General features: G+C 43.7%; 1 protein-coding gene and 1 long non-coding RNA gene across 4 annotated transcripts in view; one reads left to right on the top strand and one right to left on the bottom strand.

Moving 5' to 3' along the window:
* Nucleotides 1-2,462: 2,462 nt before the first annotated feature.
* LOC128098908 (uncharacterized) lies at nt 2,463-14,532 on the bottom strand. Of its 3 annotated transcripts, XR_008214385.1 has the most exons (5): nt 13,968-14,532; nt 12,884-13,007; nt 11,533-11,653; nt 10,408-10,578; nt 2,463-9,565 (listed from the first exon to the last, which is right to left on the bottom strand). It is a non-coding gene; the product is annotated as an uncharacterized LOC128098908 (long non-coding RNA). The 3 variants fall into 3 exon arrangements; XR_008214386.1 differs by lacking the exon at nt 11,533-11,653; XR_008214384.1 differs by having other exon boundaries at nt 11,533-13,007.
* A 197-nt stretch (nt 14,533-14,729) lies between these two features.
* The window catches only part of Gng12 (G protein subunit gamma 12), a 120,722-nt gene continuing 113,950 nt past the window's right edge, over nt 14,730-21,501 (top strand). Inside the window, exon 1 of the mRNA XM_052720427.1 lies at nt 14,730-14,773. The gene's annotated coding sequence lies outside the window, so the exon portion shown is untranslated. The remainder of the gene's footprint in view (nt 14,774-21,501) is intronic.

Consider the following 21,501-nt stretch of genomic DNA (forward strand, 5'->3'; position numbering starts at 1 on the left):
GAAATACTGGCATAAAAGTTGTGGCAGTAACCAACCACTGTTTGATTGGATTTAAGGCCCAATCCACAAGATGGAACCCATGCCTGAAACTGCCTGGGTGGGTAAGAACCTGAGACTGGATAGGCATGGGCTTAAGGGAAAACCAAATAAAGGACACAGACATAAAATGACTCCTCATGACATACTACTATATCCATAGATATTGCCTCTCTCAGCCATCATCAAAGAGACTTCCTCGCTGTAGACAGGAATTAACATAGAGACCCACAACTGACAATATGCAGAGATTGGGAGGCTTCGGAGCACTCAATCCTAAATAGGATTTCTCTCTTAAACCCCTCCCTTCAAGGATCAGGGTGCTATGAGGAAGAGGAGACAGAAAGATTGTAAAAGCCAAAGGGGATGGACGGCACTCAGGAAACTCTGTCTTCCAGATACAACAGGACTGATACACATGAGCTTACAGAGACCATGGCAGCAGAAACAGGGCCTGCGTAGGTTCAAGACAGATAAGGTATCAGTACTGAGATGGGAAAGTCGACATGGTCTCCCATCTCTAATAAAGAAACGGTCTCCAATTGACAACCCCTTGCGAAGGAAAAATCATTTTTTTTTCTTATAGAGTCTCTGTAGGAATACAAACTACACTTAAGGAGAGTCCCCATGCCCAGTAGTGGACGGCCAGTACAAAACGAACCTAGTGCTGCTTTTGGAGATTTTTTTTTTTTTGTCTCATGTTGCTTGGTTTGGGTATTTTTAAATCTTGCATTTGCTTGTATATTATGGTTTCCAATTTTGTATTTTTATAGGTTCTGTTTGTGTCTGTCTGTCTTTGTGTGTTTCTTGTGTGCCTTCTCATTTTTGTTTGTTTGTTTTTCAATTCTGGTTGATTTGCTTTTTTATTTTCCTGTGTTATTTTTTCTAAAGAGAGAGAGAGAAAAGAGGCATGGAGCTGGATAGGTGAGGAGGTGGGGAGGATCTGGCAGGAGTTGAGGGCAGGAAAACCATAATCAGAATATATTGTATGAATTTTCAACAAAAAGAAAGAAACAGAATCATACCAGAGGACCAGAGAGATAACTGTTAAAAGCACTTGTGGTTCTTGTAGAAGACCCAGGTTCAGTTCCCAGCACTGGCATGGTGGCTCACAACTGTCTGAACTTGAGTTCCAGAGGATCATACAGCCTCTTCCAAAATTCTTAAGACACCACGATGCATATAGTACACATACAGACAGACAAACACTCATACACATAGAACAAAAATAAGTAAATCTTAGCCAGATGTGTTGTTGCACATCTTTAATACCGCCAATGGAGAGGCAGGGGCAGGTGAGGCTCTGAGTTTGTGGCCAGCCTGATCTATATATTAAGTTCTGTTCTAGTCAGAACTACTTAATGAGAGAACCTGTCTCAAAAAAAAAAAAAAAAAGAGTAAATCTTAAAGAAAAAACAAAACTAATCCTATTTAAAATTTTTCTGGGAGTTGGGGATTTAGCTCAGTGGTAGAGCACTTACCTAGCAAGCGCAAGACCCTGGGTTCGGTCCTCAGCTCCAGAAAAAAAAAAATCTGTTAAATCACACAGTAGCCATGGAACTCAATTTAATGGACAAATATTTAAATCTATTCATAAGCTTGGACTATTGGAGAGACAAATAATGTTAATAAATTATCAAAATTAACTAAAGCTTTGCCTTTCTTCTAAGATCTCCTTATAAAGTAAGTACTTGACAGCCTATAAAACATTTAAAATTATTGGAGCCATCTTTACTAAAGGGGAACACGTAAGGGACTTTAAAGTATGATAACTAAAAATTGAGAATGGGTCACAGAGCCTTCCTCTGAAGATTAAGAAAACCATGGTTTTATCAACTGAGAAAAAAGAAGCAGAACAAGCACAAAGTAACCATCGCCTCCCAGACTCCATCCTGCCTGGAGGGAAGGACTCCATCTAGATGCTTCTAACCTATTCCTGCAGGACAACCCTTCATGCCATGAACTCTCAGATTTGTAAGTCTCACATCCTGTGTGCTAATGTCTTCTGGGAAGACATGCACCTGGACCTCAGACATTCTAGATGACATTCATCTTCAACAACACTGACAGCTGAGTACCCAGGCAACTGAACGTTTCTCACATGGTTAGCTTTCTTAAGTCATTTATAATTGGATATTTTTAATTTTAAGGTACTCAGTATTTCACTCACTGCTGTTCCAAGTGATTAGAATAATGCTAATCTTGGTTTTAGTAGAATTGCACAGGAGAATATTGAGTCCTTCTATTAAGGCAGATCTCTGTGAGTTGAAGGCCAGTCTACTCTATAGAGCAAGTTCCAGGGCAGCCAAGGCTATGTAGTAAGACCCTATCTCAGATAGATGATAGATATATAGATAGATGATAGAGAGATAGATAGAGAGATAGATAGATAGATAGATAATTGTTTAAATACTCCAGATATAAGTAAAACTGTTCACAGTTTCATAAATAACTATGAAACATATAAACATTGCTAAACATAAAATTTAATGTTTAGAAATGTATAAATTTTGGTGGTTTAAAATGTTTATTTCCATTATCTGTTACCTTCTCTTTGGTAGGCCAGTGTTCTTGATTGTTTTAATTTTAGGTATATTATCCCTATTATATGTTACATGTTATGTCAAATACAGAGGACAAAAGAAAAAAAGAAAAAAATAGGAGTAGAGATGATTCAGAGGTAAAGTCATTTGCCACCAAGCATGATGAGATCACTTCAATCCCTAGGACTCACAAGTGGAAGGAGAGAACTGACTTTCAAAAGTTGTCCTCTGACCCACTCTTATGGGCTTTGACACAAGTGCACCCGCACACATGCACACACATGCACACAAAATAAATAAAATATACTAACAATCTGATTTAGATCCCAAGGGCTAGTAGATTTTGACAATCTGTTGCAGGAATTTTTTTTCTTAATGGCTTTACCATCTCTCCTCCTAAAGGCTGCTTTCTTACCTTCTCATCATCATCTACATCACATACTGGGAATGAGCTTTTCCTACCCATGAGGAGAAATGAGTATTTGGCCCCTACCTGCACACAACGTGATGCCTGGCTAACAGGGAGAACTATGAACAGAATCTCCTGGGAAGAACCACACTTTCTTTGAGCCTTTGGCCAGGAGGAATGACAATTCACAACGTTAGTGAGGTGGGGAGGGTGGAAAAATGGAAGTCTTGAGACAAATTAGCCTTGGGCATTTATTAACAGCCATTTATTGCTTGCCTCTGTATGTGACTTTTGGTAAGGTCACATCTTTGTGACCAAAAGGTAAATCCTTTGGGATGTATAAGTAGACCCCCAGTTCACATCAGCTAAAAGGCTAAGAATGTCACCAGATAGGATCTGAGGACTATGGCCGACAAATCCCTGCTTTTCTGTGACCTATTTGATGTTTCTTTTTCTTTCTTTCCTTCTTTCACTCGTTCTTCCTTTCTTTCTTTTCCTTCCTTTCCTTCTCCTTTTTTCTTTCTTTCTTCATTTCTCTCTCCCTCCTCCCTCCCTCCCTTCTTCCCTTCCTCCCTCCCTTCTCTTTCTACATGTATTAGTGTTTTGCCTACATGTATGTGTACATACCCCATTAATGTCTGGTGTCCTAGAGAGTCAATGGGAGTCAGGAAAACTGATAGAGATACACAGTAGAGAGGGGCTTTGAGTGTGGCAGTTCTTTTTGGTTTGGAGCATCAGAAGAGATGCTCTGTTTTTCGGATGCCAGAGAAGAAGGAAGGTCAGCTAGTTCCTCCTCAACCTCTCTGAACCAGCAAGTTTTCACCCCAGCCTTTGACTCCCACGTCTTTATTAGTAAATAGGATGATAGAGATTTCATTAAAAACTACATTTGGTGGCAGCAGCAGGAGGTGGATTCGGTGGGATGTAGAAGTCCCACTAGGCCATTGCCTGAGAAGCAGGCCAATAACTGCAGAGCCACAGTTATGACTGAAACAGCAGTAGATTCAGCTGCAGCCTCTGTGCCAGTGGAAAAACAACAATCCCCCAATAATACAGGGGAAGCAATTACATTTTATAACTTTATTCATTTGCTGTAAGACTTGTGTCAAATATTTCATCTATAAAATTTTAAGATGGTTGAGGTTTCAATTCATGAAATAACATGTATAAAATTCTTAGCACAGTGCATTACACAGAGTAAGGTCTTAACAAATGTTAGCTGACAACAGGCCTATTATTTCCTTCCAATGCTTTGGACAATTTTTTAACAAAATGTAATATACATATGGAATGGATAGTTTAATCTAAAATATTTTATGAATATCAAAAAAAACATTAAAATTAATACTAAAAAGAAGAAGAATATGTGACCTAAAGGACAAAAAACTTAAAACAAACTTTAAAGTGTGATGGTTTGGATAGGAATGGCCCCCATAGCTCATATATTTGAGTCCTTGGGCATCAGGGAGTGGTGCTACTTGACAAGGATTAAGAGGTATGGCCTTGCTGGAGGAAGTGTGTTACTGGGGGGTGGGGGTGTTTGACGTCTCAAATGCTCAAGCCAGGCCCAATGTCTCTGTGTATCTGGAAGTTTGATGGGTTGTGTGAAAATTGTATGATGGAGGCATGGAAGAAGAGAGAGATTTGCCTGATATCTAAAATTCCACTAAGAAAGTAATTGCTGTGGGATGGTCTGTATGTCAAATGTGTTGCTGATTGGTCAATAAATAAATCACTGATTGGCCAGTGGCCAGGCAGGAAGTATAGGCGGGACTAACAGAGAGGAGAATTGAGAGAACAGGAAGCTGGATGAGAGGGACACTGCCAGTCGCCATGATGACAAACAGCATGTGAAGATGCCGGTAAGCCACGAGCCATGCGGCAAGGTATAGATTAATAGAAATGGATTAATTTAAGCTATAAGAACAGTTAGCAAGAAGCCTGCCACAGCCATATAGTTTGTAACCAATATAAGTCTCTGTGTTTACGTGGTTGGGTCTGAGGCTGTGGGACTGGCAGGTGAGAGAGATTTGTCCTGACTGTGGGCCAGGCAGGAAAACTCAAGCTACAAATGGCACCCAACGTGGGGCACGAACCCAGGACCCTGAGATTAAGACACGTAAAGATGAATATTACACAGAGAATCTGGATTGTGTTGTCTTTGGGATTTTTAACTGCAGAAAAACATTTGATTGTAAAAGCTGTTGAGTTATGCCAAAATGTATATTTTAAAGGTACCTTGACTTCAAAATTTGGATATAAGGATGTGTTGCCTTGGAAAGGAATCTCTGCTTTTGTTCCCACAGAAAGCCAGAGGCTATGGATTTGTTCCAGATTAAGATACATCAGGTTTGACCAGCCAAGGCCCCCTGAAAGGTCTCGGATGACACCATGGCCCAGATGATCCAACATCCAGAATGGTTTGAAGGCAACTGGCTCAGACAATACAGCCTCATGGACTATTCCATAATCCTAAAATTTTCTTTGTGTCCCCATAAGATATAGCGCCCCCCTCCAGCAGGAAGTAGTAAGAGAAGCTACGCCCAAATTCCCAAATATACCAAGCTGACTTTGGAGATGTGTAAAGGTTAAAACCTTCCTTTTTAAGAAAAGAAAAGAGGAAGTGCTGTGGGATGGTCTGTATGTCAAATGTGTTGCTGATTGGTCAATAAATAAATCACTGATTGGCCAGTGGCCAGGCAGAAAGTATAGGCAGGACTAACAGAGAGGAGAATTGAGAGAACAGGAAGCTGGGTGAGAGAGACACTGCCAGCCGCCATGATGAAAAACAACATGTGAAGATGCCGGTAAGCCACGAGCCATGTGGCAAGGTATAGATGTATGGAAATGGATTAATTTAAGCTGTAAGAACAGTTAGCAAGAAGCCTGCCACAGCCATACAGTTTGTAACCAATATAAGTCTCTGTGTTTACTTGGTTGGGTCTGAGGCTGTGGGACTGGCAGGTGAGAGAGATTTGTCCTGACTGTGGGCCAGGCAGGAAAACTCTAGCTACAGTAATTTTTAATATTTTGCCAAAAAATCATTACGAATATATTCATAAAGCAATCTATATGCTTATGAATCTAAAATATACTTTCAGTGTTCAAAAAATACATTCATGGCATCTTTTCCATGTACCATTTCTTCGTAAGATACTGGAAATTGAGGCACTCTGTTTCCTACAATGGACATTTGGGATGTTTCCCCATATCATTTGCTCTCCATTTTTTTTTTGATTGGCCATCTATTGACTCCTCCAGTGATGGAAAATTCATGAACTCTTGAGCCAATATATTTACCATCTAGGCAATAGTACTTGGGACTTCCACTCTCTAGATCAAGGGTCTAGCTTGGTAGTGATACAGAAAACTTATACTGAGTTAGTAATTGATGACCTAGACTCACTTGAGGATGGAACTATATTAAATTGCCTTCTGATCTGTAGCTATCATTGGATCATAGTTTTTTCTTTTGGGCATCTGAGTTACAACAGGCTACTTAGGGATTCCCAGGACTCTAGCTGCTTCTCCCTTAGCTAACTTTTACATGGCAAAATGGCAGCCTCTGACTGAGCAGAAAAACCAGTTTGTGGAACACTAAACTACTCAGAAGAAGGTAGTTCTTCATAACATCTAGGGCAGGTTCAGACAGAAAGTAGCCGTGTGCAACAGAACAAGTGAAAAACCACAGGGAGGGAAGCTGATCCCTACACAACTGTTCCGGTCTATGGAACCTGATCTCAAAAGGGCTCACTGCTCAGCCTCACTTCCCCCATTCTTCAGAATCCTTTCCTACTGATGCTTTAGTTACAATGATGTTATTGAACATTGACAAAAAGCTTACAGAGGAGTGTCATTGAATAGAGAACAAAAAATTCACAATACATTCACATACAAACTGCAATCCATTTTAAAGAGTAGCTATCTTGGGCTATAGTGTCATTTATTTTGCTTGTTTTGGGAAGGGGAGAAAGGTTATACAAGGGGAAAAGGCACTTCTTACGTAAAATTTGGTTTTCATAGATTTGGGACTTTAGAAGCCATTCTCTTAACTCCCCCGCCCCACCCTTTTAATGTTTCATGATTATTTATTTTACAACCTGACTGCTGTTTCCCCTCCTTCCTCTCTTCTCAGGCCCCCCAAATCTCCCTATGTCCCTACCCCCTCAATCCACTCCTTCTACATTTCTGTTCAGGAAAGGGCAGGCCTTCCATGGACATCAACAAAACATCGCATATCAAGTTGCAGTACTTCCCCATGTATTAAAGCTGGACAAGGAGACCCAGTATGATGAGTAGGGTCCCAAAAGCCAGCAGAAGAGTTGTAGATAGTCCCTGCTCCTACTGTTAGGAGTCCCACAAGAAGACAAAGCTACACAACTATCTCATATATGCAGAGTGCTTAGGTCAATCTCATGCAGGCTCTCTGGTTATCGGTTCAGTCTCCATGAGCCCCTGTGAGCCCAGGTTAGTTGATTCTGTGAGTTTTCTTGTGGTGTCCTTGACCCCTCTGGCTCCTACAATCTTTTCTCCTCATTTTCTGCAGGATTTCCTGAGCTCTACCTAATGTTTGGCTGTGGGTCTGCATCTGTTTCCATCAGTTGCTAGATGAAGTCTCTCTGATGACAATTGGGTATAGCAGAATATTATTAGGCATCATTACATTGACATTTTTTCCTCCAGTTATGTTTGGTTCTATCCTAGGTCTCCGGCTCATCCTGCCTGTGGATCCTGGTACTCCAGACCGTGTCAGGGGTAGTCTTACTCACCTGGCATGGGTTTTAGACTAGACCAGTCATTGCTGGCCACTCCCTCAATCTCCAGGCCACCCTTACCTAAGCACATCCCATAAGCAGGACAGACTGTAGGTTGAAGGCTATGTGGCTAGGTTGGTGTCCCAATTCCTCAACTTGAAGTCTTTCCTGGTCACAAGAGATGGCCAGTTCAGGCTACAAATCTGATTTTGCTAGGAATCTTAACTGGGGTCCTCCTTGTAGATTCCTGGGAGATTCCCTTGTACCAGGTTTCTACCTGACCCTGAAGTGCTCCTCCCCTTTCCAATAGTCTTTTTCAGTACTGTCCCCTTCCATTCCCCCACAAACTGATCACTCATGTTCCCATCCCCACCTGCCCAAAGTCCATTCATGAAATCTCTTCTATTTCCCCCTCCCAGGAATATCTGGGTATTCCCCCCTCCTTGAACCCTTCTTGTTACCTAAGTCTGTGGATTATAGCATAGTTATCCTTATTTTACAGCTAATATCCACTTATGAGTGAGTACATACCATGTTTGTCTTTCTGAGTCTGGGTTACCTCATTCAGGATGACTTTTTTCTAGTTCCATCATTTGCCTGCAAATTTCATGATGTCATTGTTTTTAACAGCTGGGTAATACTCCATTGTGTAAATGTACCACATTTTCTTTATCCATTCTTTGGTTGAGGGACATTTAGGTTGTTTCAGGTTCTGACTATTTTTTTATTACAAATAAAGCTGTGATGAACATAGATGAGCAAGTGTCCTTGTGGTATGATTGAGTATCCACAAGGTATATACTCAAGAGTGGTATTGCTGGGTCTTGTGGTAGATTGATTCCCAGTTTTCTGAGAAACTGCCATACTGATTTCCAAAGTGGCTGTACAAGTTTGCACTCCCACCAGCAATGGAGGAGTGTTCCCTTTGCTCCACATCCTCTCCAGCATGAGCTCTCACTTGTGTTTTTGATCTTAGCCATTCTGTCTGACAGGTGTAAGATGGCATTTCAGAGTTGTTTTGATTTGCATTCCCCTGATGGCTAAGAATATTGAGTATTTCTTTAAGTGTTTCTTGGCCATTTGAGATTCTTCTGTTGAGAATTCTTTGTTTAGATCTGTACCCCATTTTTAAATTGGATTATTTGGTTTTTTGATGTCTAGTTTCTTGAGTTCTTTATATACTCTGGCAATCAGCCCTCTGTCGGATGTGGGGTCAGTGAAGATCTTTTCCCATTCTGTTGGCTGCCGTTTTGACCTATTGATGGTGTCCTTTGACTTACAGAAGTTTTTCAGTTTCATCAGGTTCCATTTATTAATTGCTGATCATAGTGCCTGCACTATTGGTGTCCTGTTCAGGAAGTTGTCTCCTGTGCCAATACATTCAAGGCTATTTCCCACTTTCTCTTCTGTCAGGTTCAGTGTATCTGGATTTATGTTGAGGTCTTTGATCCACTTGGACTTGAGTTTTGTGCATGGTGACAGACATGGATCTATTTGCAATCTTCGACATGTTGACATCCAGTTATGCCAGCACCATTTGTTGAAGATGCTTTCTTTTTTCCATTGAATATTTTTGGCTTCTTTGTTGAAAATCAGGTGTTGATAGGTGTGTGGGTTTACATCTGGGTGTTTGATTCAATCCCATTGATCCACCTGTCTGTTTTTATGCCAATACCATGAGGTTTTTATTACTATATCCCTGTAGTAGAGCTTGAAATCAGGGATAGTGATACCTCCAGAAGTTCTTTTACTATACAGGATTGTTTTAGCTACCCTGGGTTTTTTGTTTTTCCATATGAGGTTGAATATTGTTCTTTCAAGATCTGTAAAGAATTGTGTTGGGATTTTAATAGGGTTTGCATTGAATCTATAGATTGCTCTCTTACAACTCCTTTATATACTACATACTCAACCCCCAAACCTCCCCCTGTAAGACTGACTTCATCCTGCTCCTCTACTGTTCTTTCACAGAAACTGATTTTTTTACAAGCAACTGATTTATTTGCTTTATTTCGGAGCCATTGAGGGAGAGGGTGGAAAATACAGTCAACAAATGGAGGGAAGAGAACAGTTTAAAGGAATCCTGGGAAAGAACAAAATAGGAAATTCAATAAGCCCATGATACCAGATAAAGTATAACCAGCAATTGCCCCAGTACAACATAAAAATCTGAGCTTAGGGGGCCTGGTGAGCTAGCTCAGAAGGTAAAGACATGTTACTCGAGTTTGATAGCTAGAACCCATGTAAAGGTGGAATAAGTGGCTCCTCAAACCTGTCTTCTGACCTCTGCACCCTTACCAGAGCATGTGGTCCCCCAAACAAATTAAACAAAGTAAAATCTAAGGTCACTCCCTCTTGGATTTAGCTCCATACTCCTATTATTCCTAATCATCAACCCAAGTAGAATCTGGGAGATGCCCTCCTGTGAAGCCTCTCCCGGTTCCCAGCTGTAGGCTGCCACAGCTATTCTCAGTTACTGAGCATCTCTGTCAACGGGCACTACTCTAACAATGTACTTTGTTAAAGTACTGCTTCTTTCTAGTAATGCAAAATATAGAGACACAAAGATCATTCCCTGACCCCATTTAAAACAAACAAAAAACAGAAAAGCAAAACACAAAGGTCAACACCATGGACTCAATTCAGGCCAACGCTATACACCCACCAGCTTCAGTCCCTGACGAGGCTGTAGGCTCAGCTGAGGCTTCTACCATCTCTGCGTTGAGAGGGGCTTGTCTTTCCAACCAGCGCCGCCAGCCTTACTTCCTTACAGGTGCCTCTTTCAACCAACTGCCGTTAGAACTTCTTGAGGAAAGGCATTTCCAGGATACTGCTTCTAGGACACGGCACAAATTCACAGGGCACTTTAGTGTCTGTCAGAATCCTGACCAAAGCTCATTTTCTTACCTCATTAACCCAGATCATTCCTGATGACTATAGCTCTTTCTGTGGCCAAGGCTCTACCTATGAGAGCATAATTCTTCTTCCAATGAGGTGTGGGATACTGGTGGCTTATACAGACAGGTATGGTAGTAGTTAGCTGAGTTTGTTGTTACTTTAATAGCTGCTATTTTTGCTCAAGATTCTCTAGAATCAGAGCCTGAGATGAAGAAAGACTCAAGTGAAAATGATGTATCAGAATCTAGGCCAGCTTCACTCCTGTGCAAAGGAAAGTCACACGCCTGTGCACTACACAGAAACCTATGATTGACTTAATGCTCAGCCATAACATTTTGAAATTCTTAAATAATTTTGAGCATTTTTTTCATTCTGTATTGAGTCACATAAATCATATTGCAAGTCCTGTTTGGGACCTATTCCCAAGAAAATTTGACAGGAGAGTAGGAAGTAGAACAGGGAAGACCAAGAAGGGCAAGGGAAGACGGCCTAAGAAAAATGCTGGAGAAAAGGGTAGACTCTGATCCCACCCCTGCAGGGAGTGCCACTGACAGCATAGATGTAGCTTTGCTGTTATCCCAATTAGGGTCAAAATGCAGTATTTTTACCTCCACACTCCTGTCACTGGTTAAAGACAAGATGCAGACAGTAAGCCATGTGGTGGTGGTGGTGGTGGTGGTGGTGGCGGCGGCGGCGGCGGCGGCGGCGGCGGCGGCGGCGGCGGCGGCGGCGGCGGCGCACACCTTTAATCCCAGCATTTGGGAGACAGAGGCAGGTAGATCTCTATGAGTTCAAGGGCAGCCTGGTCTACAGAGTGAGTTCCAGGACAGGCTCCAAAGCTACACAGAGAAACCCTGTCTCAAAAAAAAAGTGTAGAAAGAATGTTAGCTACCAGGCACTTCCAGCCATCCTGTGCCCAGGCAAAGGACATCCTGAAGCTGAAGGTGGTAGTTTGACCATGACATGTAGATGCTAGCCGGCAAGAAGTACACTTGGAATCAGTGTTCTTAAAACTGGAGAAGGATCACAAGAGAGACAACCAAATGTTAATGGAAATACAGGAACAGGCAAAAATGAGTGCTTGATGATCCAACTATTTCATGAGTGAAATTACTAACTGCAAAGGCATATACTCATTTATATGAAACAAGTGAGCCTATATATTATATATACATAATGTATTATATATACTATCTATATATACTACATGCATATATATCATATGTATAAATTTATATATATATATAATAGGAGGCACGGATACATGGAGATGGAATGTGAGTTATCGAAGTTCAGGAAAATAGGTCTGGAACCATGGGTAAACGCACAAACTGTGGAAATACCCTGCATTTAAAACCTGACTCTGCCCCTTTCAGACTGAGTGGGTTAACTTTGCTGTGCCTACCTACTAGGGTTGCCAGGAGAATGAAAAGATTTAATATATGTAAGGCTCTTAAAGCAACATCTGCCACACAGGAAGTACTAGTTAAATGTTAGCTCTCATTGTTCTTGCCTTTTGGCTAAATGATCAGAACTTCCCAACTCTCTGTAGTACACTTATCCCTCAGTGCCCACAGGGGATCGGCTTCCGGACCATCCTCCACTGCTACACTAAAATCTAAGGACGGAAAACTCTGAGATCAAATGACATAGTATTTGCATAGTATTTGCATATAACTTACCTACATCTTACATATGATAATGGTTTAGTTATTCCTAGATTATTTGTTATCTAGTTCTACACAATGTAAATGGTAATTTTGTTAGACTGTAGTATAAATGAAATAAAGACAAGAAAAGCATACTTGTTCAGAACAGACTTAATTTTGTTTTCAAATATTTTTCAATCTGTAGTTGAATCTGAGGGTGCAGATCCCACAGATATTAATGATTAACTGCATTTTATTCTTAATTTGTTGCAGGCTGATATTTTAGTACAAAACAGAGAGAGAGAGAGAGAGAGAGAGAGAGAGAGAGAGAGAGAGAGAGAGAAATACAAAATGGGGGAGATGAGAAAAAATAAAAGGCCACACTTCAAATGACTTGATTTCAATAGACAATTTCTGCAAAAGTTTGTACGTGATCTTGGATTTTTGTTCTCTCCTTATGGGGATAGCTGTTTATAGACTGTTCTGTGGTTACAATTTGAAGAGCACTGAACCAGGCATACTTCAACAAGCCACTTTGGTTGTTTCTGTCACAGACTAATGAGAGGAAAATTAAAAGTACAGGACAACACTTACCTGAGCTAGAGAATGGTCACGAGATGCAAATCACTGGTATGACCGTAACAGTCTTTTGTTGTGTCAGGCCGATGTGTTTAGGGTGCGTCCTTGAACTGCCCCATCTGAATCAGCCGACTGTATCCTAACCCGGTACAAAGTAGGAAATAAAGGGCAGGCTGTGATTTGTACCCCAACAAGAACATTCTCTGGAGGCTGCCAAGCAAGGCATACTTGAGTAAGTGTAAACAGGAATGGATTTAATGCTATCAGTGGGATTCAGTGCCTAGATCCCAGCATCCCAACAACTCACCTCTCTTCCTCAATGAAACTCCAGTGACTCACCCACTTCTTGTATTTATTTATTCTTTGATTATCACAAATACTCACATGTTTCTTGTTTGATTTCTCATTTTAAAGAATATGTTTTATTTATGCTTTGACAATTCATACATGTATCTTGATCACACTCAACTTCCTCTCCCACTCTCCCATCACAACCGTCAACATGTTTCCGACTTACTTCCTTCCTTCCTTCCTTCCTTCCTTCCTTCCTTCCTTCCTTCCTTCCTTCCTTCCTTCCTTTCCTTCCTTTCTTCCCTCCCTCCCTCCCTCCTTTCTGTAATGAACTGGGTCCAATTAGAGCTGCCTGCTCTCACCCAATACTTTAAAGAAGCACTTTGCCCACATTGGTTCTTAGTGACCTACTTTGGCCTTCTATCTCTATCCTGCTAAACGAGAAAGTAGATCCCTCGGAGTGCACTAGCCGATTGCTGGTTATTACCATCTCTGCTGAACTCAGGCTTTTTGAAAGCAAGCCTCCCTTGGGTTGGTATCTCCTATCACGTTTAGCATAATACTTGACACGCAACAGGTGCTTCGTTTCGTTGAATGACTGTCAGCAGCTATTGTGGAAGCAAAACTGGCCCTTCAATCTACCAAACTCTAAATTCATACCAAAAAAAAAAAAAAGACCAATCTGATCCAATTAATTTATTACGCACAACTTTGCCAAGTATGGGGCATTCGGAAGCACAAATTTCACGGGAATCTAGGGGGAAGGCACGGTAGATGATGTTCTTAACATTTCACCATCTGGCTTTACCTCCTTTCCTGAGAAACAACATCCCCGTGGCCCCAGAGCCCTTTAAATACGATGGTGGCCGTTTCCTCAGACCTTTCTGGATCAGAGCCTCACTTTTGTGTAAGGGTTTGGCAGAGCTCATCTTCTCAGGCCGGGCACTGCGGAGAACCTGGGCGGTGCGTGGTGATTGCGGCGCGTGGGTCCTACCTCACCGCAGAGAGGCGCACCAACCTTGCCGCGGGCACGCGTGTCCACACACACACACACACACACACACACACACACACACACACACACACACACACACCCGACGGCCGCAGCAGAGCGCGGCGGTGACAGCGTCCCGGGCCGGTGGTGCACCAATCTTGCCGCGGACACGCGTGTCCACACACACACACACACACACACACACACACACACACACACACACACACACACACACACAGTGGTGCACCAACCTTGCCGCGGACACGCGTGTCCACACACACACACACACACACACACACAATGGTGCACCAACCTTGCCGCGGGCACGCGTGTCCACACACACACACACACACACACACACACACACACACACACACACACACACACACACACCCACACACACACACCCCCGACGGCCGCAGCAGAGCGCGGCGGCGACGGCGTCCCGGGCCGGTGGAACCGAGCAGAGGGGGTGGCGGCGGCCGCCCCGCCCCCCGGGCCGCGCGCCCCGCCCACGCGCGCGGGGAGGAGCCGGAGCGGAGTGGGGAGGAGAGGTCGGGCGGTCCCGGAGCGCAGAGAGACCGACTCCCTGGCTGCGGCGGCGGCGGCGGCGGCGGCGGGTGAGTGCCAAGCGATCGCGGGGACCGGGCCGCGGGGACCCAAACAGGACGGCGCGGGACGCCTCCACTTACGGGCCGCCGGCGGGCCCCGCGAACCGGCCGTGGGCTGGAGCGAGGGAGCGGAGGAAGGAAGCGCGGGCTGCGGGCGCCCTGGGCCGCGGGAGGGGAGTGGGAGCGAGGCCCGCCGCGGCCCACAGACGCGAGAGCCCGCGGACACGAGCGACCCCCGAGGCTTGGGTCTCTGTTGCCACCCAGCCCGGCCTCGACCGGCCCGCGGGAGGCCCGGGAGTCACCGCCCAGCTCGCGTTTGGTGCGGGAGGAGCGGGTCGGGGCTGCCACGCACACCCCACCTCTCCCCGCGACGGTCTCCGGACGCGCGTGGACTGGCAGCCAGGGTGCTGGAGTCCGCACAGGGCGGGTGGCGGCCGGGAAGGAGAGGATCGTGGAGAGAACTCGGGTGACACTCCACGAGGGACCCTGCGGCGGTGACTCAGACAGGAAGGTCGGAGTTTAAACTTGAGCCTTGCGTGATTTATTTCTTTTTTTTTTTTTAAATGTAGCGCCGGACGCTTAGCCTGTGGGTTAGAGAAACTCGTTTTCATTTTAGTAAGGGCCTGCCAATTAAACCTCATTTTAAGACGCCATTGCTAGTGTCTACTGACACTCATTTATCCTGGCCGTGGGTGTCTTGTAAACTTGACTTAAATCATTCATAACTTTCGCAAAGGGAGCCGTGATTCTTGTTAAACTTTGAGCAACTGGGGATCAGCTGGAAGGATCTGCCAAGGCCTGTGGTTTCGTGGTCCTGTGCGGGCGTGGCAGTGCACAAACAAGTGGGTAGGCAAGGAAGCAGCCCCATGCCTGAGCTGGAGGGGAGGTCTGTGCCCATGTGCCAGGGCACGTTTAACCGCGGCTCCCAGTGGAAACACTGGGGATGTCTTAGGCCTTGTTGGACAGACTTCACATGATTCGCCTCATTCCGGCCAGTTATTTCCTCTCCCCTCGGCTGTCTTTGGACACTGTTTATATTTCCTGGGGCGGTCGTAGCGTCTCCTGAATAGATTGTCTATAATGAATCTTTTTGGATGTTGTCAGAGCCAGGCTCTGTGTCTGTGTGTTCTCAATTTTTAAAGCAATAGCTTGGCTTTGTTTTTAGAATGCTGGTCAGTCACCCTGCTGCACCATGGCTTGGCACTTCAGACCATGGATGTAAATTACCACTGGATTCCAGCCCTTCCCCAGGGAAACTGGGAAAGCAGGCCACTCCAGAACAGTGGGGTTAAATCTAGCAGTCACTTTCAAGTAAGGAGGGTTCTCCCGCTTTTTAGAACAAAAATGTATATGTCGGCCAGGCCATTTTCCAATAAATAAACACGTGGTTCTCACATAGTTTTACTTTTTATTTTTGTGTGCTTCATACATGTGTACCCCCTTACTCTCTTTCAACCCCCTCCCACTGACCACCCACTTCCTCCTAGCCCGGTTTTAAAAAGCAGTCAATTGAAGATTGCTAACTAGATAAGATAGTCAGACCCTTTGCCTTCCTTAGCAGTCAGCCAGCACCATAAAGCTATGGATTAAATCCAGTGAATGCTGAACAGTAACTACAATGCCTTTGTATTTAGCACAAGCAATTTACTAGGCGTCGAACCCCCAGTGCAGCGCACAGCACTTAGGTGTGTAGAGAACTGTGTAAAAATGAGGACCAGTGCTTCGCAAGAGACTGCCAGTGTGGTATGGAAAGGCCGCACTCTGTGCAGAAAGCGCTGGGCTTACTTGAAAGACAAAGTCTCTGACAGTTGAGTTGCTGTTGTCTCTTGTGACAGAACCTGTGTGATGATCTGGTTGTGAGAGCGGAGGACTTCGGGGTAAAGGAGAGCTCCGAAAAGTTAACTAGTGCCCAATCATTTTTATTCCAAACCTCTCCCTAGTAGGAAGAAAATGAGACGTAGAATAATAATATCACTGACGATGCTGGGTTTTCATGAGGTGGGTTTTTTGTTGTTTTTGTTTGTTTCGTTTTAGTATAAGCCTTACCTAGGAAGGTAAGTTCTAGAAGTAATTTTTTCTTTTCAGCCCTGCCTGGGAAGGAAGGGGTTTCACAGGGGTTTACTGTGTAGGCTTTCTTGTCAGACCAGGATGAGAATAGTGTTTAGCCTTTTCCAATCTGATTTGTAAAATAGGGATAATCATGCTCTCTATTTCTAGAGTTTTAGTGAAATTGTGTCAGCTAGGTGTTGGAAAACTGTAGACTGAGAATAACTATGGTAAGTGCTTAGAATGATCGCTTTCTTTCCTTTTTTAACCTCCTTTACTCAGTCAGCAGGATAAATGGGTAAATTGTGCTAGCTAGAACCTTCTGGAAATGCCAGACACCACAGTTTTAAGTTCCAAAGAATGATGGATGCTGGCATGGTAATCACATCTGTAATCTCAGCAGATGGCAATGCTGAGGCAGGAGAATTGCTGTGAGTTGTCAACTCCAGTCTGGACAACATAGTAAGTTCCAAGCTAGCCTAGACTACAGTGAGATCTTGCTCAAAAAACTAGAAAGTTGACCAGATTTGTGTGTGTGTGTGTGTGTGTAAATATGTATAAGCTTGTATTCCTTTTTCTGCCACAGCAGTATGAATAATAATGATTGATGGACTAATAATTTTAATTTGCTTTTGATGTTGTTAAATACATAATATTTTTAGGGTTAGGCAATTAGGAACATAAGTTAGCCTTTAAATTTAAAGAGAGTTTTTATTTCAAATAGTTACATTTATTAACTTGGATAGGAAATTGAATCAATAATGGAAGCAGCATTTGTCGTTCATCAAGTGTGACTTTTCAAGTTTGAAAGGATTCGGCCCAAGAGTATGTTGTTTGCTCTTGTGTGCATGGCTGTCCGAGGCAGCAGGTAAGCCATGAGAAGTGGGGACTAATCGTGTTCATTTTTGTGAGAGTGGGTGGTTAGTTAATTCAGGGAATTAGCTCATGGAGACACTGCATCATTTGCTAAAATTTGCAAAGTTCTTAATACATATCAGATGCCTGGAATCCAATTGATCTGGATTGTAGCTCATGTCAGTGATACACAGAAATCCTAGTTTATAATGATTTCCAGTAGGAAGGGTACAGTGTTCATTATGAATTGTTTTGGGCCCACGATATTGTGCCCTGCTGTAGTGAAAGACTTGATTGAATAAATTACCGCTTGCTTTCACTCCTAGAAGATTAGAGCATAATGATGGATTGCTGGCTTGTGTTCCTAGGCTTGTAGATTGGACGACTTGGTTAATTTCTCTGTGCTTCTGTTGAGGTTGTGGGGAATCATGAATTTGTCTTCATAGACCATGTGGAACATTGCCTGACATGGAGTCTGTATTCAATAAGTATTGGCATTAATACATCTTTGTACAAATAATGAGCATGCATTACTATTATAACGGGAAAATGGCCACACAAAATTTTCATATTTCTCTCAAATCCAAAAAGGCTATTATTATTCAAAACACGCTGCCAGATTGTGCTTACAAAGTAAGAGACTATGCAATGATTAGGCAGTAGTATTTTGTCTTTTAAATATGAAATGGGTTGTGATATCAACTTACTCAGCAAATTGATTCTAGATCTTAATTTCATTTTCCTTTCTAACTGCTAGCTCATGCATGAAGTCTGTTTTGGGTTACACAGTTGGAAGACAGGTACAAATATAGTGCATTATTCACAATTACAGCTAGCTATGTATTTTTAAAAGGCTTGAAGGAAATACAAACAAGTGGATGCCTCCATTTTCTCCCAGTAAGCATGTACGTATAACAAATCATTTGTAATATTTGTTACTCAAAATAAATTCTGGTCTATAACTGCATGTAGCAGAATTTTGTTGCCTTGGGAAAAAAACACACCAACTTTTGTGACATATGAATGCCATCACATTAAGTGCCAAGGCCTTTGCAAATGGGAAGCCCTTCAGAAGTTTTTAGGTTTATGTTTGCAAGAGGGGGTGTGTGTGTGTGTGTGTGTGTTACTGATGATTGAATCTACGGCCTTGTACATGCTAGGTGGTGCTGTATACTGCTACAGTCAGGAGCCTCCTACGGCCACCTCCCAAGGACTGGGGTGACAGATCTCTGCTGCCGTAGGAGAAATAAGAAAGAGCTGTATATAAGCCAAGTCTGAGTTCACAGAAGTTGCTACTTCCCAGATCCAGGTCCTCTGCCTTGACAAGCTGCATTTGTAGAGCACCTCCCATCTGCCCTGGATGACGGGGATGAGGAAGAATGGGTGCACCGAGGCTAACAGGAACATTGGATAAATAAAATGTGGTTGCAGCACAGTTGAGTGCTTCTCGTCATTAAGCTGCCGTACCATACACCCTGGGCCTTTTCTGAGTCCAGACCTTGATCAGTTCTCACCAAGGCCCACATGAAGCTGGCGTTCCTTAAGCATCCAAACCTCAAGAGGTAGAGCAAATTTTCCCCCAGAGTTGCCGTAATGCCATAGCTGATTCAGCACTCTGCCAAGAGTCATAGGAGAGGCCCATAGGATCAAAGGAGAGAGAGCAGAGGGCTTAATGCGGTGTGTGTGTGTGTGTGTGTGTGTGTGTGTGTGTGTGTGTGTGTGTGTGTGTGTGTAATGTACTTTGGAAAGCTGTAAATCAAGTCGAGAGAGATAGAGAGGACTTCTTACATGAGAGACAAGCAACCAGAAGAGAATTATGGGTGCCTCTCCACTGGGGCTCATTGCCTCTTCAGCCGTTGTAGTTAGTGCCCCATATAACATCTGAGACTCAACAGGCCTGAGATATCACAGGACAGTCTTTCAGAGACTTGTCTTCCCACAATTCCCAGAGGAAGCCTTGGCTGGGCAGAAGAGAAAACTGGCCTACAAAGTCCCGTCCCAGAGCAGCTCCTGCCAGCAGGTGCACAGCACCCTATATTTTCTCTCAGGGCCAGGGGAGCAGTAGGCAAGCAGCTTGGAGCTGGGTAGAGGGTGGAAGTGATTGAACTAAAGATGACTTCCAGCTGGATTCTTCCGTTTGTGCCAAGTCTGTCTTGAAAATCGTTTCTAGTGTCACCTAAATGTTTGGTTTGTCATGGCAGGTTTTATTGAGTGTCGTAAAAATGCTTTGCTTCGAGTGTCTGGTTGCTGTCCTCCACAAGGAGGGATTTTGTCTTCTTTTTTTTATGGGTCTACATTGCAGAAGGTTACTGAACAGTGAGCCAGAGTGTTGCAGAGCTTTCAGACTTGATACCTTGAGCTATTCCCGAAGATTGTAGCTAAAAGAATTTCTTTTCTGGGTCTGTCTGAATGAATCAGTTGTTAAGAACTCCTGCTTTTCACATTTGTTGACTTTAAGATTGCGCCTGTGGGGCCAGGGAGTCAGAAATTCATATATTATGTATCCTTTCTTGCAGAATAGTCTGTTGTCTGTCATTCCTCTTGGAGACAAGGTCATGTAGTTGACATTTGGGTGAGAAGAGAAGTAGGAGCCCAGGTTGGATTTGAGTGGGTGTGGTCACCAGTGGTCACTGAAGTGTGGGCTTCACTGCCATGGTCTGCACTTGGATTTTCTCTGGAGAGCTGTCATGCAGCATGGCTGTGTGCAAGCCCCTACGAGACAGTCAAGAGGGACATTTCATTGATTGATAATCTGCAGATTTCTTTTTAGCTGTAGGTGCTGCTGGCCAAAGTACCCCTGACTACTGGGCACGAAGCCAGTAGTTCCCACTGGAGTGCCACTGACTCAGATCTCAAACTCATGGTAACTTCAAATTTTGTCCACTAGAATCTCTGGCAAGTTAGGAAAAAAAAAAATAGGCCAAACTGGGCATGGCAGTGTATACCTATAATCCCAGCACTTAAGGGGCAGAGGCAAGAGGGTAGCTAGAAAATTGAAACCAGCCATGTCTACATAGTGATTTCCAGGCTAGGCAGGGCGGCACAGTGAGACCCTATCTCAAAAACAAGCCTCTTCACACCATCAAAACAAAAACAAAAAAACCCCAACAGAACATAACCATGTCCTGCAGTGGGACTGTTCTTCTAGGATGGAGAGGTGTTTCTTTCTAGTTCTTTTGGGGGTTTTGAGTAGTGGTGATGGGCTTTGCTTTCCTAACCAGAGAAATGTAGTGTCTGGCAATAGCTCTGCTTCTCAGAGCCTGTTCAGTTACAATGGCCTTCTAAGTGCTCTGAGCTGTAGAGTGTGGCACACAGTAGGAGCTTGATGAATGCCAGAGGAATGAGGAAATAAGGCCATGTTCCCTGAATGTGTACCAGCAAGGTATGTGAGCCACTGTCTTTTTTTTTTATCGAAAAAGAAACTTTAGTTGTATTTACTGGGAATCACACCTTCAGCGGTACCCAGATCCTTGAGTGACTTCTTCCCCTTGGATTCATCATGCTTTCAGGGGCAGCTAAAGACCTGGGTGCCCTTGACATTGTGTAGTGTTGATGGCACAGCAGCATTCTGGGCATCACCTAACACTTGCTGAACTGGAACAGTGCCTACATTCCTCTGCAGTCATCTCTGCCCCCTAAAGCACCCCAATGTCTGTCTGACAGAGGGAAGGGAGTCATAGGAACTGCTGGGGATGTGGAGAGGGATTCCTGTTAGGTACTGAACAGCTGCGGCCCTGCTCTTGGGGATGAGATGGTGACTGTGGGACTCTGGGACTGCATCTTTTGGAAAAGCCTTCCAATTTGGGAGAGAAGTGGGGAATGTAGTGCCGGATCCA

The sequence above is a fragment of the Peromyscus californicus genome, unplaced genomic scaffold (assembly GCF_007827085.1).
Source record: "Peromyscus californicus insignis strain IS unplaced genomic scaffold, ASM782708v3 Scaffold_6__1_contigs__length_162567912, whole genome shotgun sequence".
Lineage (NCBI taxonomy): Eukaryota > Metazoa > Chordata > Mammalia > Rodentia > Cricetidae > Peromyscus > Peromyscus californicus.